The sequence below is a fragment of the Periplaneta americana genome, chromosome 13 (genome assembly GCF_040183065.1).
Source record: "Periplaneta americana isolate PAMFEO1 chromosome 13, P.americana_PAMFEO1_priV1, whole genome shotgun sequence".
Classification (NCBI taxonomy): Eukaryota; Metazoa; Arthropoda; class Insecta; order Blattodea; family Blattidae; genus Periplaneta; species Periplaneta americana.
Window position 1 is genome coordinate 11,888,487 of NC_091129.1, and position 24,902 is coordinate 11,913,388.

The 24,902-nt window shown below is 33.9% G+C and overlaps 1 protein-coding gene across 4 annotated transcripts in view; it reads left to right on the forward strand.

Annotated features, from left to right (window-relative positions):
• Positions 1-24,902, forward strand: part of Ald1 (fructose-bisphosphate aldolase) — a 227,935-nt gene that overhangs the window by 46,716 nt on the left and 156,317 nt on the right. Inside the window, exon 1 of one of the 4 annotated variants that reach the window (XM_069842921.1) lies at positions 1,455-1,610. The exons of 2 other annotated variants lie outside the window; for them this stretch is intronic. The gene's annotated coding sequence lies outside the window, so the exon portion shown is untranslated. Of the gene's footprint in view, positions 1-1,454; positions 1,611-24,902 lie in introns of those variants that run through there. One more of the 4 variants, XM_069842920.1, reaches the window with a different exon arrangement.

The window sequence follows — 24,902 nt, forward strand, 5'->3', positions numbered from 1 at the left end:
GAGTTCTTTTACATGCCAGTAAATCTACTGATATGAGTCTGTCGCATTTAAGCACACTTAAATGCCATCGACCTGGCCCGGGATCGAACCCGCAACCTTGGGCATAGAAGGCCAGCGCTATACCAACTCACCAACCAGGTCGACACTTCCCAATTGACATGGATAAAAATTTCCGGTAAATATTTCCTGAAGCCCTCTTATTCTGAGGCAAGACTCTTTTGTGTGTCGTACAGTGGGTGATCAAATTATTAGGGACACTTGGTAAAAGTAGGAATTTCATCTTCAGCTTCACATAAAACACAAGTAATTTGGATTTTCTCAACTGGAAAAGCTTTATTACTCTAAATAGTGTTTTATAAATAATATTAATGCATATTTAATTATGTAGTAATGAATATGGAATGAAATAAACAAGAAAACTAATATTTTGTCACTCACCGCTTTGCAGCAATTACAGCTTTAACTCTATTTGGGATACTAGAAATGCATTGGATACAATTGTTTTTAATTTCTTGGCCGAGATGCCACACATTGATCAGTTTTTCTATTAAAGATTGTTTATTTGTAGTAATTTCTGAATGAACTTGCCTCTTCATTAGCTCCCAAATATTTTCAATCGGATTAAGGTCCGGAGAGTTACCAGGCCAATCCAGAACCCTAATTTTGTTGTCAGACAGGAATTTTGTCACCTTATTTGCCTTGTGACAGGGCGCAGAGGCGTGCATGAACACAAAATAACCATCTGGAAACCATTCACGGACTTTGAGAGAAGCCGTTCCTTCAGAACCTTTATGTATTGATATTGTCTCATTATTCCTTGAACAAAATACAGACGACCAGTTCCATGACCACTAATCACAGACCACACCATGATGTTTGAAAATATTTGGGAGCTAATGAAGAGGCAAGTTCATTCAGAAATTACTACAAATAAACAATCTTTAGTAGAAAAACTGATCAATGTGTGGCATAACGGCCAAGAAATTAAAAACAATTGTATCCAATGCATTTCTAGTATGCCAAATAGAGTTAATACTGTAATTTCTGCAAAGGGATGTGTGACAAAATATTAGTTTTCTTGTTTATTTCATCCCATATTCATTACTACATAATTAAATATATATTAATATTGTTTATAGAACACTATTTGGAGTAATAAAGCTTTTCCAGCCGAGAAAATCCAAATTACTTGTGTTTTATGTGAATTTGAAGATGAAATTCCTACTTTTACCAAGTGTCCCTAATAATTGATCACCCACTGTAAATCTATAAAACTGCCTCATCTAATTTCCCTTCCCTTCCGAAGGAAGAAATACTATGAATCTGTATTGTCCTCGGCTGTATTCCAACCCAGAAACCTTGCATCTAACGGTAGATGCGGTAGCCACAACTTCCTTTTGATTTGAAAAGTTTAGCCGTAGCATAGAAACAAATTCATAGATAGCAGTTACCATCCGGAGCTGTGAAGGTCGATTGAATGTGACGTTGACATAATATCATTAACTAAGAATAAAGGTCGGGTAGGCTAAAACGATTCTTCTTTGATTGAGTCACTCTCAGATTGTGAGTCCAACAGGCAAGTGCAGCCATCCTTCGTCTCTTCCTGATCGGTAAGCTGAAAATAATCTCCATAAAAATTAATTAATTTTTACTATACATACATAAATATCATTTTGAAACTCTATAACCTTTTTTTTTTCTGAAAAAAAAAAAAATTGAAATAATTTACTCGAATTGTTGTTGTTGTTGTTGTTGTTATTATTATTATTATTATTATTATTATTATTATTACTACTACTACTACTACTACTACTACTACTACTACTACTACTACTACTACTTACTTACGGCTTTTAAAGAACCTAGAGGTTCATTGCCGCCCTCACATAAGCCTGCCATAGGTCCCTATCCTGAGCAAGACCAATCCAGTCTCTATCATCATATCCCACCTCCCTCAAATCCATTTTAATATTATCTTCCCATCTACGTCTCGGCCTCCCCAAAGGTCTTTTTCCGACCTCCCAACTAACACTCTATATGCATTTCTGGATTCGCCCATACGTGCTACATGTTCTGCCCATCTCAAACGTCTGGATTTAATGTTCCTAATTATGTCAGTTGAAGAATACAATGCGTGCAGTTCTGTGTTGTGTAACTTTCTCCATTCTCCTGTAACTTCATCCCTTTTAGCCCCAAATATTTTCCTAAGCACCTTATTCTCAAACACCCTTAACCTATGTTCCTCTCTCAAAGTGAGAGTCCAAGTTTCACAACCATAAAGAACAACCGGTAATATAACTGTTTTATAAATTCTAACTTTCAGATTTGTTGACAGCAGACTGGATGATGAAAGCTTCTCAACCGAATAATAAGAGGCATTTCCCATATTTATTCTGTGTTTAATTTCCTCCCGAGCATCATTTATATTTGTTACCTTTGCTCCAAGATATTTGAATTTTTTCACCTCTTCAAAGGATAAATTTCCAATTTTTATATTTCCGTTTCGTACAATATTCTCGTCACGAGACATAATCATATAAAGGGATAAAGGGAAGAGAACTTATTAAAACTGTATCCATTTTAATTTTTAGATTTGCCTGAGAAGTATAAGTGCATTATAAGAATGTAAGTTTTAATTTTAATGCTCATTTTTCACAAGTTTGATTTTTTTATTCAAAAGAAATATTTTCTCAACTTTTCGTATAGAAAAGTGAAATTTTCAGGTATAGGCCTATTTATTTAGTAGCCTTACAGGATGTTTTCGTAAATCTAATATACGTACTACTGAAGATAGTGTATTGAAAATTTTGAAAATATTCGCATGGAAATTGTTTGTAAGGAAATGAATTAACGAAGCAACTACTGTTACATCATAAGCAAAAGATACGTGCCCATGTGTTGTAAAAATGTCAGCTCTATAGTTTCAGCAGATTTCGAGAAAATAATTTAATATTCTGATGATAGGAAGTTGCTCACAAGCATAATGCGATAAAAGTTTTGTTATGTAATATTAGTTAGCCTACACTTAAAACAGATACAGTACCTAGGTAACTTTGCTTTGTACTGTAATATTGTTTTGATTAGTTTATTGATTACTTTTGTAAGGCTAAAGGTACCATCAATATAAATTCCAACTTATCATGTCATACTCAATCTCTTTCTTTGGAATATCACTTTCTTTATGAATGATGTATTTCATCCACTTAATACAGTATAATATTATACTACTATGGAATTTAAGTGAATATTCCTTCTTAACCCTCTATTATGTTATTAAGATTTAAAACACAAGTGCAATATTAAGAAATCAGTGTTAGTACTTTTGTTTTACAGACAATATAGATAATATCAAACAGAAAGAAGCCATATAAAGATAACGACATAAAATTTCACGTTCCGTTTGAAGTTTGTGCACCACTGTTTTCTTAATCCTACAGGTTGCTTATTCATATACACAACCCTTCCTCTTTCCATACTTAGCGCTTGCTGCCCGCGCACGACGTCAAGGTCAGAAAAATGCGCTTGCTTTGACATCACTGATATAGAGCATTATTCTATTAAGAAATAGATTTTGAAAAATTGTAACATATACCGTTATTCGGCCCAACACTTCAGTTCCATTGCATTAAATTTCTAGAACTTGTAAGGACTATTAAGTGAAAAAAAAAATCGATATACTATGGAAGAACTGAAAAATAACATCTGGGAAAATATCGCCTACATTTCTGAACAGAAACTATAACTAGTCATGCGTCACTTTTTGAACAGGTGCGATGATGTTTGTAACAAGAAGCAGCACTTTCATTATTTATTTATTTTTATATAGACTGTATTTTTAATTTGGAAGATTGTCATATTTTAACTGGTTATACGTACTTCGTTAATGTAAATACCGAAGAATTTTTGTGGTATTCAAAGGTTAATTTTAAGAGCATTCCTATCGCTTCTTATATAACATTATGACGTATAAATAACCAGTGGACTTGTGTATGGACTTCAAACTAATGATGAAACTTGTTTGATCTGAGGATAATGTATGAGATGCATAAATAATAAAACATAACTGCATTTAAATGCTTTTACGGCAATTTAAGACGTTACTGAATCTTTCAGTGTTTAGATCTTTGTAATATGGCGTTAGAGACTGATAACGTAAAAAGTCACATTTCTCCTAAGTATACAAAAATATATAATACCACAATTACATAAGAGTCCACTGCAAGAATGATTGATTTCACTTTCTTGTCGAAAATGAACCAAGACTGTCAATGCATAGCTTAAGACATGTAGAATGTACATAGAGAGTTATATGGCATTAACACTGATAGTCATTGTCCAGTAATGATCGGAAAATCACAGTTAAGCTTTGAGCGCTAAGCATTTCAAACTTCCAATTGCTTCTCCTGCAAAATGTATTCCAAATGACATCCATCATTCTTGCAGTGGACTCTTCATATAGTAAGACAGTAAAAAATTTACGGGTATATTTAGATTCAAATTTAAATTTTCAAAGTCAAGTGACCTTCATATGCAAGAAAACTTTTTCCATAACTCATTCCCTCAAACACTTAACCAATGTTTCATGTCTCAGGCTTAAAAAGAACCTGATGCAAAGTTTAGTGATGCCCCACTTCGATTTTTGCGATTCTCTATTCACGAATATAAATACTGATCTTGCCCATAGACTACAGCGTGTTCACAATATCTGCGTTCGTTTCGTTTGTAACATTAGAAAATTCGATCATGTAACACCGTCACTAGAATTGTTGTCTTGTAGTCCACTTAAAGAAAGAATATTCTTCAACTCTCTCTTATTATTATTTAAAATCATCCACACCTCCACACCCTCCTACCTAGCATCTCGTTTTGTTTACCTTTCACTACCTCGAACCCGGAACATGTACCTTCTCTCTATTCCTCTGCACAGAACATCCTTCTACTCATCATCTTTCAGCATATCTATTCCACGCCTCTGGAACTCTCTCCCTGACCATGTCAGAGACTGTTGGACAATATCAAAATTCAAATTTAAATTAAAAAATCACATTCTAGTTCATGGAATTGCATGTTGAACACCTGTCAGGTTGCGCAACTTCGGCTTAACCCATGACATATAGTAAATATTGTAACTATGCTGTTGTAAAATTGACATTAATATGTAATATATTTATTATTATTATTATTATTATTATTATTATTATTATTATTGTTGTTGTTATAATTATCAGTTATCACTATCATCATTGCTATCTCTGTTTTTCTTTTTTTTCTTTCTTGTATTAGCTCGATGATAGCTCTATAGTGTTCTTTTGACCCTGTTGACCCTCTATAGGGCTTTAATTTAATTTGTATTTTCATCAGCGTCTGTATTTCTTTTTTGTATCTATATGTGCTATCTGGTGGGATGGAAGAGAAGGCCTTAATCCTGTCAGATTAAACAAATAAATAAATTAGTTTATAATGTTGGCTACTCTACCTATTCTCAAACTCGTTAACATAACATTCCATCACGGAATGTCGGCCATTGTGTTACCTTATAGTGTCGTCTGAGGTTAACACGTGCAGGTACGCTATCCTTGACCTGCACTTTAATTACTTTGTTGTCCACGAAGATTGAATTACTTTTACTTTTTGTTACTTTTACTTAAGTGTTAACGCTTGCAAACTGAAGGAAAATACATATAAAATTAATTTTGTTCACGTTGCAAATTCCTAAATAATAACCGTGAAATAAAAAAAACAACACAATTCTCAGTGTATTATAATTTGAGGAGTTTTTCATATTCCAAGTGTAGTTTAAACTATACTCGTAATCATACATTTATGCTTTCCGCACTATCAACTATTCACGAGCTATTGGTCTGAAAGTTTTCGGGCGATTTGAAGAAAATGGGTCTACCAGGTGGAAGGGGACTAAATAGGATCCTTTTAAGAGATTAATGAGGGAGGAGAGTTAATGATATTACACTATTTTGTTGAACTCGCTGCCCTGATTCTTCTCTCAAAAGGGCCATATTTAGTCTCCTTCCACTCTGTATTGTATAAAATATACGCTTGTGAGCAGTCAATAGTGAATTACTTTCACGCACGAACAGCTCGCATTTTACTTGAATTTATTAACGTAGGGGAGAGTTGGGTAATATCGGACATCGGGTAATATCGGACAGTGCGTTTCTTTCATCTACCACAGATGGTAGTACCTGAATGACGTGGTTACGTAACTGTATGCGAAACAGAAACGTAACCATGTCATTCAGGTACTATCATCTGGTTGTAGATGAAAGAAACTCACTGTCCGATATTACTCGATGTCCGATACTACCCAACTCTCTTCTAAGTTGGCATTAAGGTAAAGAAAGACGAAATTTATCCAAGAGCAGGGACTTTCGATGTATTAACACGCACCCCTTTTTTCTACCCTTTCCCTTTAAGAGGTTGCATACACCTTCGAGTGTAAAAACATAATTTTTAATTTGTCTTATTTTCATTTAGCATGTACTCTTAGCTTTATATCCATGAAATAAATTTTAAGGTATCTGTAAAATTTACCAAGTTATGCATTAAAATGTCCTCCCATACAAACACAATACCATCCACCAATCTGTATCCCTCATTTTCTTAAAGATACACCTTCCAGAGTAAAAGAAAAAAGAAAAAGATTTTTTATTTTCTGAAGTCGAAATTGCGATAGAAAATCTGAAAAAGTACAAGTGTCCAGGTATGGATCAAATTTCAGCAGAATTAATACAAGAGGGTGGAAGCGCATTATCTAGCGAAATTTATAAGCTTGTACTTGCTATTTGGGAAAAGGAAATTGTACCAGAACAATGGAAGGAGTCCATAATTGTAAAAAAAAAAAAAAAAAAAAAACAAAGTATATGATTATGTCTCATGACCAGAACATAGTACGAAATGGAAATGTAAAAATTGGAAATTTGTCCTTTGAAGACGTGGAAAAATTCAAATATCTTGGAGCAACGGTAACAAATATAAATGACACTTGGGAGGAAATTAAACGCAGATTAAATATGGGAAATCTGTTATTATTCGGTCGAGAAGCTTTTGTCATCCAGTCTGCTCTCAAAAAACCTGAAAATTAGGATTTATAAAACGGTTATATTACCGGTTGTTCTGTATGGTTATGAAACTTGGATTCTCGCTTTGAGAGAGGGACAGGGTGTTTCAGAATAAGGTGCTTAGGAAAATATTTGGGTCTAAGAGGGATGAAGTTATAGGAGAATGGAGAAAGTTACACAACACAGAACCGCACGCATTGTATTCTTCACCTGACATAATTAGGAATATTAAATCTAGATGTTTGAGATGGGCAGGACATGTAGCATGTATGGGCGAATCCAGAAATGCATATAGAGTGTTAGTTGGGAGGCCGGAGGGAAAAGATCTTTGGGGAAGCCGAGACGTAGATGGGAGGATAATATAAAAATGAATTTGAGGGAGATGGGATATAATGGTAGAGACAGGATTAATTTTGCACAGGATAGGAACCGATGACGAGCTTATGTGAGGGCGGCAATGAACCTCCGGGTTCCTTGAAAGCCATATATATATATATATATATATATATATATATATATGTTATATTAATTTGATATAAACTCTTAGCTTTATACTTGTAAAAGAAATTTTAAGATGTGTACAAAATTGACCAAATTATACATTAAAATGCTGTCCCATGCAAGCACAGAATCAACCAGCGGTATGCAATTTTTATCGCTCATTTTCTCAAAACTTCATTTTCACAAGTGTTTAAATCATATCTTGCATATTTTTCTTTTTTTAGATAATTGCATGACATTTTGCGTGACACTTTTTTCTTTGCAAGAACAATAAACTGTAGTTCAGTCTGTAATCTATCATAAACAGAAATTAAAAACAAAAACATTTCAGTGAAAGAATTAAAATAAATAAATATATGTACGTGAACAAAAGATTATATATATATATATGTATATAGATATGTATATAAAGAAAAAATCTTCCTCTTGCCGTGCAGATATTCTAACCATTGAGCTAGGACGTGTTAACGTGAATGTTAAAATTACTAAACAGTATTAAAAACCTTTGGAGAATTTTTCGAAATAGCTGTTTGTTGCAAATCGCAAAACGACAATTTTGAAATTTCGCAATTTCAGAAACTTATTATGTAGGCAAATATTTTTTTCTTTTAAATCGAAGAGCCACGTACTGGGGTTCTGTAAGAAGGGAAGCTACTGCATAACAACAGACACCATCGTGTCCGTACAGCAATTGCCAACCTGCTAAGAAACAGAGGATGGGAAGTACATGAGGAGATTCATTGTGTGTCTGAAGAAGATTCTCATAGAAGAGTCGATATAATTGCCATCAATAGAAGAACCCAGAAAGCGATGGTCTTAGACCCTACGATTTGCTTTGAACGAGACACGAATCAAGCACTGCAGATAAATGATGACAAGCGAGCTAAATATGTACCTTGTCTTCCATACCTCAGTAAAACAACTGGAATGTTACAGGCTTACTATTTGGAGCGAGGGGTTGTTTACCAAAATTTACATCTGATAGGCTATCCTTAAATCCTTTAAAATTCCCTTTTATGAGGTTCAGAAGATTGTAATGCAAATTCTGAAGGCCTCTCTTCAAATTCTACACTATCACCTATATGTTAACATGTAAATTTTTGTTTTAATGTACAAATCGAATCACTATCTTGCTCGTTTCATTTCTCTTTATCTTTTATGTTTGTTAATTCCGGATCCCAGTGGTCAACCTCACTTGAGGACGGATGATTTGAAATAAATGTTAATAGCAGACATCAAACATACAACATTTTATAAAACTAGGTCTTGGAAGAGTAAAATTTATAAAACATAAAGACCTACATATTTAGGGATGGAAGCTGTATGTAGCCCTTAACGTCAGCTGTGTGATTTCTTCCGCTCATGGTCTTATGACATGTTTGAAAATTAAATTCTTAGCTGGTGCATCATGTTTGCGACGGACATCGTATCACACTCAATGTTTCCAAGTTACCCTCTCGCTCTTTTGAAAGATTAATAATGTAATCATAATAAAAGTATGTCGGAACGACCATATTTATGCGTGAAATTATTTTCCTTCCATAGATTCTTGACTGCATGTCCTTGTCGTTTGCCCTCTGTCTTCTTAAAGCTGATAACGCGAGTAAGCCGTCCCGCTGTTTGTGACTATGTGTGCGTAGTTTTGGTTCTAAACAGAACAACAGAGTGAGGACTGAGTCCTTGAAAGATAACCACCATGACTGTTTTTATGTATGTACAGTATGTATTTCTTCATACTGCAAATGGGTATATACCCGGTGGCAGTGGTAACTAATTACACTCAATGATGACAATCTATGCTAATAATACATCTGTAGCCGAAAATTTTCTGGTAATTTTCGATTTTCCAAAAATAATTGGTCCTAACATATATAATTAACCGCTCTCAAACCGAAAATCGCTTTTTTGAAATTTTTGTTTGTATGTCTGTCTGTCTGTCTGTATGTTTGTTACCTTTTCACGCGATAATGGCTGAACCGATTTATATGAAAATTGGAATATAAATTAAGTGCGTTGTAACTTAGAATTTAGGCTATATGGCATTGAAAATATTTTATTTAAAAGGGGGGGGGGATTATAAGAGGGCCTGAATTAAATAAATCGAAATATCTCGCTTATTATTGATTTTTGTGAAAAATATTACATAACAAAAGTTTCTTTAAAAATAATTTCCGATAAGTTTTATTCCTTGAAAAATTTTGATAGGATTGATATTTAATGAGATAAATGAGTTTCAAAATTACAATAACACCACCATCTAAGGCGGTGTAATGAAATAAAAAACAAATGACTTCGTCTATAATGGGCCTTGGACAACAACAATCGAAAGCTATGGAACATAGCCTACAGATTATGTGTCTGTGTTTCTATGAAGTATTATCGGAAGCTAAATGAACCGATTTGTATAATTAATTATTAATTCACCATTGGAAAGTGTAGTTTATCTAGATGGACATAATGCTATAATGTTTTTACAGTAACTTCTGATATAATATAATATAATATAATATATGTAATGTAATATTATATAATATAATTTAAGTTATTTGAAGGGTTCAGAGCCATAGTGGGCCAAGCGCCATTTACTGAATGCGTAGAAAACAAGGGTTAAAATTAAGTTATTACCATAATTCAATGGAAACCTATAACAAGTAAAATAAAGTATACACATTAAATCTAAATGATGTCAATCTTCATTAAACTATGGTTGCATGTAATAAAAATTAAGAAACATGTTAAAGAAATTGTCATTGCACCAAATAAGTATCTCTGGACCAAAATGATCGCATTTTAATTATTTGGATGCAATTTAAATTAAGTAACATATTAAACGATTTATCCTTCTATCAAACACGAATGTTCCCTGGATCAAATATCCTATTTTAATTATGTAATTACTTTATATTTATTTCTAACGGGTGCAGCGTAGCGCACGGGTACGGCTAGTAATAATAATAATAATAATAATAATAATAATAATAATAATAATAATAATAATAATGAACAGCCTAAATTAAATGAAGCATGATCATTTAAAATAACATTTATAGTAAATCTAATTTGTATCTATTTTGCCTATTTTAAATACATTTTTGGTTATTGGTAAAGCCTTTTTCTCTTTTATTTTATTGCTAAAACTCATGTTTATAATATCATGCTCTTTCAGCTACATTCCTTAATAAATTATATTTTAATTTTGTGTTAGAAGAAAATACTGATATTTGACCATTTTTTTTAAATTAATTTATTTTTTATCAGACAATCTGTCAAAAGTAGAGAAGTTATTTTGCATCATATATTGTATATATGACATGCATAAATACACACAAAAAAATTCATCATAGAACGTTGGATAGTTTTTGAGTTATGAGGGAAACGCTTCATTACTACACAGTGAACTGCCACCATTTTGAATTTTGAAAAAGATACATAAATATTTTTTAATCTTAAAAATATTTTTTTCATATAGCAGAAGGACAGATTTTTACATATATATATATATGTATATATATTTTATATATTTACTTTATCTATCTATCTATCTATCTATCTATCTATCTATCTATCTATCTATCTATCTATCTATCTATCTATCTATCTATCTATCTATCTATCTATCTATCTATCTATCTATCTATCTATCTATCTATCTATCTATCTATCTATCTATCTATCTATCTATCTATCTATCTATCTATCTATCTATCTATCTATCTATCTATCTATCTATCTATCTATCTATCTATCTATCTATCTATCTATCTATCTATCTATCTATCTATCTATCTCTATCTATCTATCTATCTATCTATCTATCTATCTATCTATCTATCTATCTATCTATCTATCTATCTATCTATCTATCTATCTATCTATCTATCTATCTATCTATCTATCTATCTATCTATCTATCTATCTATCTATCTATCTATCTATCTATCTATCTATCTATCTATCTATCTATCTATCTATCTATCTATCTATCTACCTACCTACCTACCTACCTAACTACCTATCTATCTACCTACCTACCTACCTACCTACCTACCTATCTATCTATCTATCTATCTACCTACCTACCTACCTACCTCTCTGTCTGTCTGTCTGACTATCTATCTATATCTATCTATCTATCTATCTATCTATCTATCTATCTATCTATCTATCTATCTATCTATCTATCTATCTATCTATCTATCTATCTATCTATCTATCTATCTATCTATCTATCTATCTATCTATCTATCTATCTACCTACCTACCTACCTACCTCTCTGTCTGTCTATCTATCTCTATCTATATCTATATCTATATCTATATCTATATCTATATCTATATCTATATCTATCTATCTATCTATCTATCTATCTATCTATCTATCTATCTATCTATCTATCTATCTATCTATCTATCTATCTATCTGTGTATCTGTCTGTCTGTCTGTCTGTCTGTCTACTACCTACCTCTCTGTCTGTCTGACTATCTATCTCTATCTATATCTATCTATATATCTATCTATATATCTATATCTATCTATCTATCTATCTATCTATCTATCTATCTATCTATCTATCTATCTATCTATCTATCTATCTATCTATCTATCTATCTATCTATCTATCTATCTATCTGTCTGTCTGTCTGTCTGTCTGTCTGTCTGTCTGTCTGTCTGTCTGTCTGTCTGTCTGTCTGTCTGTCTATCTATCTCTATATCTATATCTATATCTATATCTGTCTGTCTGTCTGTCTGTCTGTCTGTCTGTCTGTCTGTCTGTCTGTCTGTCTGTCTGTCTGTCTGTCTGTCTGTCTGTCTGTCTATCTATCTATCTATCTATCTATCTATCTATCTATCTATCTATCTATCTATCTATCTATCTATCTATCTATCTATCTATCTATCTATCTATCTATCTATCTATCTATCTATCTATCTATCTATCTATCTATCTATCTATCTGTCTGTCTGACTATCTATCTCTATCTATATCTATCTATCTATCTATCTATCTATCTATCTATCTATCTATCTATCTATCTATCTATCTATCTATCTATCTATCTATCTATCTATCTATCTATCTATCTGTCTGTCTGTCTGTCTGTCTGTCTGTCTGTCTGTCTGTCTGTCTGTCTGTCTGTCTGTCTGTCTGTCTGTCTGTCTGTCTGTCTGTCTGTCTATCTATCTATCTATCTATCTATCTATCTATCTATCTATCTATCTATCTATCTATCTATCTATCTATCTATCTATCTATCTATCTATCTATCTATCTATCTATCTATCTATCTATCTATCTATCTGTCTGTCTGACTATCTATCTCTATCTATATCTATCTATCTATCTATCTATCTATCTATCTATCTATCTATCTATCTATCTATCTATCTATCTATCTATCTATCTATCTATCTATCTATCTATCTATCTATCTATCTATCTATCTATCTATCTATCCATCTATTTATTTATCTATGTATTTATTTTACTATTTATTTATCCATTCATTCCTTTTATTCATTCATTCATTCATTCATTCATTCATTCATTCATTCATTCATTCATTCATCCATTGATTTATTTATTTATTTGAAAAAAGTAGGCTCCCAGAAGTGGGGATGGTCGCTGCGAAATAATTCGTGCTTCATACCTTTGCGCCCTCTGTTATTTGCCAATTGCCAAACAAAGAAGTTTCTAACGATAAATGGGCATGTTCAACGGTCCGCTGTCCCGATAATAGGAGGGCAACGAAAGTATGGAAAGTGATTACTGTTGATTTGAAGCTAACGTCAAGCAAACTCATGTGGCGGTAGTTCCAGTGTGTCCTTGCCGTCAAGGCGAAACATTCTAAATATGGACTTAGGGTAAATCTCGCCAGAATTTTGGAAACTGCCGATCAGGGAGATGAAAACGTATGGTATTAATTAAAAATGTTGCTTGCTGTGACATATTTGGGGACATGTGTGGCGTATGTTGTGGCTTACTGTGATTTCACCTTTACAGAGTTGTGGTCGGGAGTAGCTGCATTATTACGGCGCATGATATGGCATTAACTATTAAAACTCACTTTGTACGATCGACAAGTTTGACCGTACTGTACACTCATAAGCGAAACTAAGTGTCACGAAAGTTCCTGTTCTTTGGTGTCATCGCTAACGAGATGCGACTTGGGGAAGTAAGAGAAGTTTAACCTTCGTCGAAATCGTACCAGGGTACACTAAAAAGATTCAGTAACCTCTTAAATTGTGTTTGACTTAATTGATAATGATGTTTTTTTTTTTTGTAAATTTAATATTTGTTTCGAGTTAATTCCAAACGCAAGTAATCATGTTAATGTAAATTCTATTATGGTTTCATTCATATGGAGCTGACTATACAAACAGTCGGTACAGTAACCACTGTACTCCAACCAGGAGAAAGTCTCAGGGGAATGAGACGCAGCGGGGTAATGCTGTGAATGAACGTTGATGTCATAAGGTCACACACGTGGGTACACGCATCTCCATTGGCTAACTCTCAAAGCACAAACGATAACACTGAAACACACACATTTATACTACCCTAGTTACAAAATTAGATCACTGTTAATCTCCTTTTTTTTTTCAATCCCTCCATACAGGAAATAATATATGCAGGAGAGCGCATGTTTTTTAAACTGACGTTATAACGGTAGTATTATCTATCTACTTCGCTCCAATAGATGACGCAATAGTAAGCACATTCCTTTCACGATTAATCTCCTGGTTGGAGGACAGTAGTAGTGCGTATACACAAGCCTTTTGTAAGTACGATTATTTAGTCCTGATAATCGCCTGTGATCTGCGCCTGGGTCAGGCGAGTCCATTTTGTTACGCCAAGGAGTGTTTGGGTTATTCACTCGCTTGCCTTCGCAGCGATCGGATGTCATGCGTACGGTAGAGCGGTATGTTTCCAGCACAAATTAAGCTGTACTGCATTCCTTTATCGACTGCTCGCCCTTATCTCTACTCCGGAACTCTCCCCACTCCTATTACTTCCCCTCTTTTGCGTCGATGAGCTATCAGAACTAAATCGGTCTGTACGTACGATGCAGCGTAACCTATAACTAACCAATACTTTTTTCAGCCCTACTTATAAGACAACTAGGCCAGGAGATAATAGGATGTACAGGGACATCATTTTATTTGTACTAACATTTTTAATATTAACCTGGCTATATCTTTGGATTAACGTTTGAGAACCGGAAACACCGTTTGCTATCCCCTTCCACGACTGGACTTCGATGATACTGGCGTAAAATACAAACAAAGCACTTTACTAGGTATAGGATGGAAGAAAAGTAGTTCATCCATTTACGTAAACTAGGATATATCGCGATTTTGAGTTCGGTAATTTTCATTAGATTTTCGTTTAATCAAAATACAGTACTGTATTAACAATAAGTATTTTTACTCACGAACTGAGCTATCCATTCGGACGTATTCATTATGCAGTGTATATTATACTGTCTACAACACATTAGCGTACAATATAGAGAACGAAGTTAAATTGGAAAATAGTCATAATATGGATATTTAAACACATTTTTGAACATGGTGGCCGTTCATTTCGATACAGGCTTCAGTTCTTTTGTGCATTTTATCGCACTATAAGCTATTGTACCTAATTCCAATTACCAGTTTCGCCCTTCGTACCAGTAACTCATGTTGAAATAATTCTGTACCTACTCTGTAAAAGAGTATCTTACGTACTGTAAATTCAATCTTCACTTCTGCCCGATCCGAAAAGATAAAATTACTCAGACATGCTATCTACTGTCCGTCCAAGTGGTTATGCCGCAGGGTCGTAGAAAGGGAGGAAATCACGTGACAGTTAATTACTTAACGAGGCCCTTTTTAAGTTATTTTAAACAGTTATATAATATTACGTAGACGTCCAATTCCTAACAGAAACTAATGCTTTCAGAAAAGAGCTAAGACAGCCCAGCCACTAGCCTTTACAGAGGGGCGAGCAGAAGCGGGTGGGAGAAACCGGGATGCGACGTAGGCAAACGGAGACAGTACCTGTGCGAAAATGATTCAATATTGAAAGCTCTTTCGTCACTGGAAAACGCGAACATATTTCTGGAACGTACTATACTCACTAACTCAGTACTGCTTACTATAACCGTAAGGCGACTTTCACTGCATACGCGGCCTTCGTTCTGTGTAGAGAATGGTTGAAAGTTTACTAGTAGAGTGGGTAGGAGTGAAGTACATTAAACAATTCAGGTAAAATAAAAATTGAGGTAAAAATAAAATGATGTCCTGTACAATTCCTTTCCTCTCCTTTTCATACATTGCCGTCTAGGTACATATTACACTAATTATTGTTATTATTATTATTATGTTACCTGTTCCGCCTATAACTTACCTTTTTAATAGCAAGTTAATACACTTTATGACAAGTTTTAAAAATGTTCGGAAACAAAACTTTAATGCTCTCCTCTAAGGATTTAACAGCCAACAACTAGGTTGTAAACCATGACAAAAGCCAAAAAATACTCAAAGTCTCTTAGTAAAAATACAAAGTAAACAAAATTGATAATTTCTTGTTAAAAAAATATATATATACAATTATTATTATTATTATTATTATTATTATTATTATTATTATTATTATTATTATTATTATTATTATTAACATTCAATGCATAAACAATGCATTAATTTATTGTAATATGGTTACAATGTGTTATGTTACATGTGTATCTCAGAAGGAAGTATACAGGGTGTTTCCGAGGTGGTGTTACGAACTTTCAGGGATGATGGCGAAGGGCACATGTATCAATTTGAGATAAGGAACCGTGGTTCGGAAATGACTGAGTCGAAAGTTGTAAGCAAAAATAGTTGTATGGAAATGGAATTGTAATTTGGCACCACGTGCCCTACTTCCCTTAACATTTGGAACAGTCGTGGAAAGATGGTATGGGCCGGATGTCTCCTACGTGGGTACTTGTACCGATACAATCTATGAGCTTGCCTACTGTTCCCATTGGCTCATCCGTATTCGGAAATCAGGTCTGCTTATTCCGCTCTCGTGTACTCCTCCATTTCACTAGGACTGATCGACTGGACACTGCAACTTGTACACATACACTGCTGTCTACAGACGTGCATATCAGGACCGACCATGTCCGTTACACATTACGCTATCTGCATTGCTTTAGTGTAGTTTCCTGTCCCCATCCCTCAGACAGAGCACTGAATGGAATACTGTAAGTAGACAACGTAAACAACGTCAGATGAATACAGTATGTGTAAGATGTACAGATAAATACACATAAATAAGGTGTACAGAGGAATAAAATTATTTCATTTCCACAAAACTATTTTTGCTTGTAACTTCCGACTCAGTCATTTCCGGACCATGGTTCCTTATCTCAAATTGATACATGTGCCCTTCGCCATCATCCCTGAAAGTTTGTAACACCAGCTCGGAAACACTCTGTATAGTGGCATAATTATATCTGGTTAGTTATTTTAACGCGCAGGAATTATATGATGATTAGCCCAAAGAAAAAAAAAATTAGTTCTATGTGCTAACTATAGGCCTACTTCATGTGTTTGAGAGTTATGCCATTTTTGCGTTGAAAGTCTCGTTTTATTTTGATGGGAGTGTAGATGAGAAGCTTTACTACTATATGGAGATGACTAAAGTGAAACATTTGGTGGAAACTTATTTGAAACTTGGATGAAATAATTATTTAGGCTTTACGACGTACATCAAGCGATAATGCGTTGTTTTACGTGAGAGCATCATGTATGCGTGCTTTTGATTTACGAAGGTTGTAGCTACAGTGCATACAAAATTAGAACATAATTATGATATCGGGTTGCGTTTTATTATTTCCGATTAGCCTGTTATTCTCAGAGGTATTATGCATCGTTATTACGAATTATAGCTTCCCTAATAAATATCAATTTCATAGGAGAGAATGCGAAATACGAGCATTGTACACCCGTTTATTTTTTTGTAATTCTTTATGCTGTATTATTAGGAATTGAACGCCATTGTGTAAATGTGAAACATTGATCTAACTTCTATTTTCTTATTTAAAAAATATTGGCCTGTTTATGATTTTTAGTTGTACAGTGAGAAGGATGATCGACAAGCCAATAACGTTAACGATGAAAAGAAGTCTATTTACAACCCATGTATTCCTCACTTCAGTGAGAGATACAAAATGAATGTTAATACATGGGAAGTGAAAGGACTTCTTTTTGGCGCTAGGGGAACTTCATTTAAGTTAACCAAAACCATTCTCCTTTCTCTTAAATTTTCTAATGAGGACATTAACAAAATATGTTTAAATTAAATTAAGTTATTTAAATTTAAATAGACAGAATACAGAATATAATTACAAATATAGAAATAGAAATAAAATAATACAATCAATATAAAAAAGGAGATACAGTAATATTAACAAAATTTGAGGACCGAATGAGCAGCGCTCGTGTTCGGTCGCAGTTCAGATATATTATTATAAACATATAAGAGAATATACAAAGTAAAATAAAATAGGAACTAAAAATTAAAATTACAGCTACAGTGAAATTATATAATATAATAGGTCTATATTAATATAAGAGGAATATAGGAAATGAAATAAAATAAAATACGAAATAAAAATTAAAATAACAGCGACAATGAATTTATATCTAAATGGTATTGAGAGATTCATTATCCATTTTACACAATCACTTGTATAACACTACGTAATATTTTTTTTTTTACTTCATTTAATTACTCTTCAATGTATTTTCATCTCCTGTTTCTCCGAAATCAAATTATTCTTTATTTTTAAATTTATCATTGTTCCGTTTTCTCTCCGCAAATCATACTGTATTTTATTTTTAATTTAGCCTCTGCTTTGTATTCTGGATCCTAGTGGTCAGCCGTAGATGTGTTATTCTAAAACTGTATTTTATTCGCGAGGAATATAAAATAGGATATTTGTAACGGAACGGTAAACCGTCTTAGTCCGTGATTTAGTGATGATGATGATGATGATGATGATGATGATGATGATGATGATGATGATGATAGGCGTATGTCGTCGTGTAAGGCAGTGATGTCAACTGATGCCCACAGGAGCAAGCGCGCGCTTTAGAGCCAAGGAGAGCCTGAGCTCTTTACAGCGGAAAGGAAAGAGACAGACGAAAGAGTTAGTAGGCTATATGCCGCTTGGTCGAGCTATATACAGGGATGGCCAGCACTGATTCAATAGATAAAGAGAAGAGAACTTATTAAAACTGTATCCATGTTAATTTTTAGATTTGCCTGAGAAGTATAAGTGCATTATAAGAATGTAAGTTTTAATTTTAATGCTCATTTTTCACAAGTTTGCTTTTTTATTCAAAAGGAATATTTTCTCAACTTTTTTTTACAGAAAAGTGAAATTTTCAGATATGTTTGTTTAGTAGCCTTACAGGTACTAAAACAATGTTTTCGTAAATCTAATATATCGTAAATACGTATTACTGAAGATAGTGTATCAAAATGTTTGAAAATATTCGAATGCAAAATGTTTGTAAGGAAGTGAATTAACAAAGCAAATACTGGTACATCACTAAAAAAAAACATATGTGCGTATATGTTGGTAAAACGTCAGTTCTATAGCTTCAACAGATTTCGAGATAATTTAATATTCTGATAACAGAAAGTTGCGCACCAATATCACCTAAAAGCATAATGCGATAAGAGTTTTATTATCTAATATTAGTTACAGTTATAACATATACCTAGACAACTTTGCTTTGTACTATAATATTGTTTGATTAATTTTATAAGGCTAAAGATACCATCAATTTCAACTTATCATGTCATATTCAGTATCTTTCTTTGGGATAACACCTTTCTCTATGAATGATGTGTTTAATTCACTCAGTACAGCATACTTGTAGTTATTATGGAATTTGTGTGAATATTCCTTCTTTACTCTTTATTATGTTATTAACGTTTAAAACACAACTGCAATATTAGGCTAAGAAATAGGTGTTAGTACTTTTGTTTTACAGACAATATAGATAATATCAAACAGAAAGAAGCCATATAAAAATAACGACATAAAATTTCACGTTCCGTTTGAAGTTTGTGCACCACTGTTTTCTTAATCCAACAGGCTGCTTATTCCTCCTAGCATACCTAGCGCTTAATGCCCGCGCACGACGTCAAGGTCAGAAAAATGCGCTTGCTTTGACATCACCGGTGTAAGGTATCGGATTTTGACTCATTAACTAAACCAATTATACAGAAGGGTTGGATTAAAATTTTCTATCTAATTTCAGCCGCCACTGCTAGTAAAACATGTTTAAATTGACTCCTTTGCACATAAAGCGCAACCAAGCCACTGTGGTGGTCTGTGGTCGAACCCTGCCACCAGTAGTTAGTAGTTCATCGGTGTTGCAAGTTTCAGGAAAGAAAAATAAGTCAATTGAAGTAATGCTAATCTTTGGTGAGTTTGAGCCAGACAGCAGCGCCACACGGAAGCGTTGCTCTGTGTCTGTGTTGCAAATTGCTGTTAGGGTTAAGTTGAAATGTAATCCGGGTAAACTTTGCATAAAACACTCTCTACATTATTCATTTTACGGCTTATTATTTGTTTGATTGACTTTTGTAATCATCCACAGACAGAAATCTTTGTTTCTTAATGAAAGTTGAGAAACTCTGTTTTGATATCACTCGCCGAATACTATAATTTTTTCACGTCCGTTATTGAGTTTTGAGTTAATTTTGATGTGTTCTGGTTTTGATTTGACGACCTCTGAAAGAGGAGGAATCGAGGAATTAGTGTTGACAACTGCTGCTGTACCGTATTTTAAGGTACATCCTCTCTGCGACTTGTGACGATGGGAATCCATAAAGAACGTTACAGGGAATAGCCGCGCGGGATTTAATCTTGGAGTATGGAACAGAAGATTGAAGTAGTTACCGCTGTGTAAACAGAACTTTTCTCTTGTTAACCCCATATTCTTTCAGCAACATGTCTGGAGATTTCGTTATATGTTATATGACACTGAAACATACAGGGTGATCCGTTTGGGAAGACGTAAAATAAAAACTATCATGAGAACGGTTGCTATTTATCTTTTAGTAATCCGTAAATACATTCTGAAAGGATGGAGTTTTGTCCAGCGATTCAATTAAGAGGACTTTATCGTTATTTAAAATCCCTTTTCCAGACCTGATGTTACCAGATTTCTTTGTTTGGGGTTTTATACGAATAATGTTATTTATATAGGGGAAACTCGGCTAATTCCGCAGTAGTGCATATATGATTTTACTGCGGCTTTACAATAGCGTGAACGTAAGTTTTGAGAGAGGCATGTCCTCTGCAGTGCTATAGAAAAAAAATCAAGGATATTGGTCGACACCTCTGTCGGCAATACTGTGAAACATCGAAAGTTTGCTGTTTTTCGTGTTTTGCTACACAGCTGTGAAGAAAATGAGCACTGTTACATATAAATTGTTCCTTTTTTGTTACTTTCATAATGTATTTCATAATTATTTACTACTACGGAATTAGCCAAGTCATATTGCGGATTTATCCGCACTGTTGCGGAATTAGCCGAGTTATTCTTTTTCAACTGTAATATATCTACAACTAAATATATTTGCATTTTAATAGGTCTCTTTATTTCATTTGGTAATGAAAGATTTCGTCCATGTCTACATACTTGATAATATTTTTCAATGAAGATTTTGATAAAAATATGTTAGATTTATTATCACCATTTAATACGAGAAAAATTCGTTCCGGCACCGGGAATCGAACCCAGGACCTCTCAGCTCTACGCGCTGAGTGCTCTTTCCAACTGAGCTATGCCGCGACACCATCCACGGTGCCGGCCGAACTCCTCTCGTAATGCTTTACGGCCTTACTAGACAATGTAAGTCATACATGCAGGAGCGCATATTTAAATGACTTTATGGCCATATTCAACATCAACATAAACATATATGTGGGGGAGACCTCATATATAATGAATATGTGATGTATTAACTGTTAGCAATTGTCACAAACTGATGTTGAATATGGCCATAAAGTCATTTAAATATGCGCTCCTGCATGTATGATTTACATTGTCTAAAGTGCAGGTAGTAAGGCCGTAAAACATTACGAGAGGAGTTCGACCGGCACCGTGGATCGTGTCCCGGCATAGCTCAGTTGGAAAGAGCACTCAGCGCGTAGAGCTGAGAGGTCCTGGGTTCGATTCCCGGTGCCGGAACGAATTTTTCTCCATTTTGAATCTTGCGTACACCACTTTTAACACTTTAATATAATTAATTGATGAACTAGTGGACTTACTCGTGTTAAATATGTAATATTTGTCCGGCTTACAGCTGTTTCAGTGCTTCGATGCGCTCTGACCTGTATTTGCATACTAGTTGACTTGTAGAAAGGTCTTGATAATCCATTTTGAATCTTGCACTGAAACAGCTGTAAGCCGGACAAATATTACATATTTAACACGAGTAAGTCCACTAGTTCATCAATGAATTTTTCTCGTATTAAATGGTAATAATACACATTGGCTACTTCAGAGTAGTCGTGTAATATTCAATGAGGTGGGCGAGACCTCATATATAATGAATATGTGATGTATGATAGATTTACTTCTTAATATTGCGGAATTAGCCGAGTCTCCCCTATTGCGACTCAGGGATATTGATTATCTCAAAGGAAAATTGTTTCAGCTTTAAAATAATACCATTGAGATGTTAGATTTACATTAGAAATTAGCCTTGCGACATGAATTGTGTTGGGTACACAATGATGAGCACATTGAGGATTTATGTGGTCACATGACATTAAGAGCCCCTTCAGACGAGACCATTTTTAAAAGCGCTGTCGCTTCTGAATAATGGATATAAATGAGGGCCTTCAGACGCAGCCATAGCCACAGAATAGTGGCGCTGCAGACGGTCTGAGTGGTTGGCTCCGCTGCTGGTGGCGGCCACTAAAAGTGGCGTTTCCCATGTTCTGTTATGTTGGAAATGATGTTGGGATCTTTTGAAACCGAAATTCCTTCTGGAGTTGTTATTAAAGCATTTGTCAGTTGTTGGAATTGTTAAGAGATATAAGTATATGTAAACAAACGACATATTTTTTGGCCCTAGGGCCTATAAGTTATTTATGCAACAAGTGGATAATCTTGATGATCATGTTATGAGTGTCATAATAAGATTATCCACGAGTTGGATACAACACTTTATAGCATCTTAGCATTATAAATTGTAGGAAAGAAATTATGAATGAAATTCAATTCGGGATCCATAGCTGACAAATTGTCTTCATATGTTCGTATCGATTAGTTGCGCCTGGATTGACATTGAGCAATGGATGACCTTGCAGGTTATGTTGCAAATGTTCCTTTATTTTGTTAATATAGTTTCTTTGAACCAAGGAATTGTTTTATGTGATATAAGAAATGTGATACAAAATTGTTAAAGATTGGAAATAAATTATACGTTACCTTCTGTCCATTTCATTTCTTGTTACATCGCGCGTAGAAGCGATAACCAAGATAGCAAGCGTTCCGGTATTACGTCATAGTAAATACGTCATTGCTTTTATCGGCACGTGTGCTGTAATAAGCCAATTACGCACGATTTTCGATGTAGTAACAACCTGTTTATAATGCAAGATGGCATAAAAGTTTTTTTTAGACCCGCAAAGGTATAATGGACTTATTACATAATACTAGTGACTTGTGCAGCAAATGCTGCAAACTAAGTTCATTAGACGTTCAAATAAAATTTTTTCTCATTTATTTTCAATTAAGAATAAACCTACCAGACATTTTGAAAGTTATTTGCTTTCGTAATAATGAAACATACTCCCTCTGAATGGTTTTTTTTATGCCAGATACATTTTCTTGAACCTATCCACCTTCAGTTTTTTAGTTTCAACGCGAAAACGCAAGTAACAATGTCAGGACGATCAGTGGGTTTTTCATGTGGGAGTAAAGCAATAGCTATTTCAGGTCATTGTGGATTGTACTGTAGGTGAAAGTTAAAAAAAAAGTCAGGTTTGCTATGCTTTCGAACAATAGACGTAGCATCTTGATATAGCTATCATTTTATCCTGCTAAGAGATCTTGCTGAAATGATTGGGAGACTACATAATTTTGTAGGCCTCTTATTTTATCAGTAAGTAATACCTTTTGGTCTCTCTTTAGGAACTGTAATTTTTGCGCTCTCTCGAGCCAATACTGAAGAGAATGACGCATATAAATATCTACACCACACCGCTATTAAGTATGTGAAAAAGACCCAATCCCACTTGATTAATAACTATAAAAATATTTCATTTTTAATAACAATATTATCTTACATAAGTTTTGTAGTTATACTATAGAAGCCGCCACTCAGTAAATTATAGAAATGAAGATCTAATTTAAGATATTCTCTACATGTACTGACATAACCCCAAAACGTTTCACTTTCATATCATCAGTACAGCATTAATATGTATAATTAATGAAAAATAGTCACATCATGGCATTAACTATAATAATATTTCATTTCTAATGATAATAATGCCATCAAACCACCTCAAGTTTTATAGATTTTAATATCCAGTACACAGCTGTACTCAGAAAATTACACACCGCAGAATCAGACCTGTAAATTATTTTTAGAAGTTTTTAATAACCAATATTGAATTTGAGCTCTAAATTTAATATGTCAGCAATCCTGCAGATCATGGCCTTCGTGTAATAATATTGTAGTGTGTGTTTTGTTTTATACTGAAATGTAATTAGTTTTTAAACTGACGAAAGATGGATTTTGGAAAATAGGAAAATTATGTAGGAAAACTAACGCTTCACTGAAAGTTACTATTTTTCTGAAAATCCTTGGATGCCAAGCTTCAAAATGACGGGTCATTCATTAAAATCCGTTCAGCCGTTTTCCCATAAGTTCCATTACCAGTTCAAATTATATATATATATATATATATATATATATATATATATATATATATATATATAGATAACATAAAAATTAGGGCTGCCAAAAATCAATGAATGGAAATAAGTTGGTAACATGCATTGCAATATGTAGAGAAACTGTTGAAATTTCGTTGGCTATTTTTAAAAACCCGCGCGAGAGGTTGTACGTGGCGCTGCGGTAGCTTAAGCAATGTTGCCAGGTCTCCGGAAATTTCCGGAGATCTTCGGAATTTTTTAACTTCCCGGAAAAATAGGAAATAAAGTTGTAATCTCCGGATTTTTTTATGTAGGAAATTATTTATTTATTTTTTTTTTTTTTTTTTAGAAAAACCAATCTCTGGCATACATTA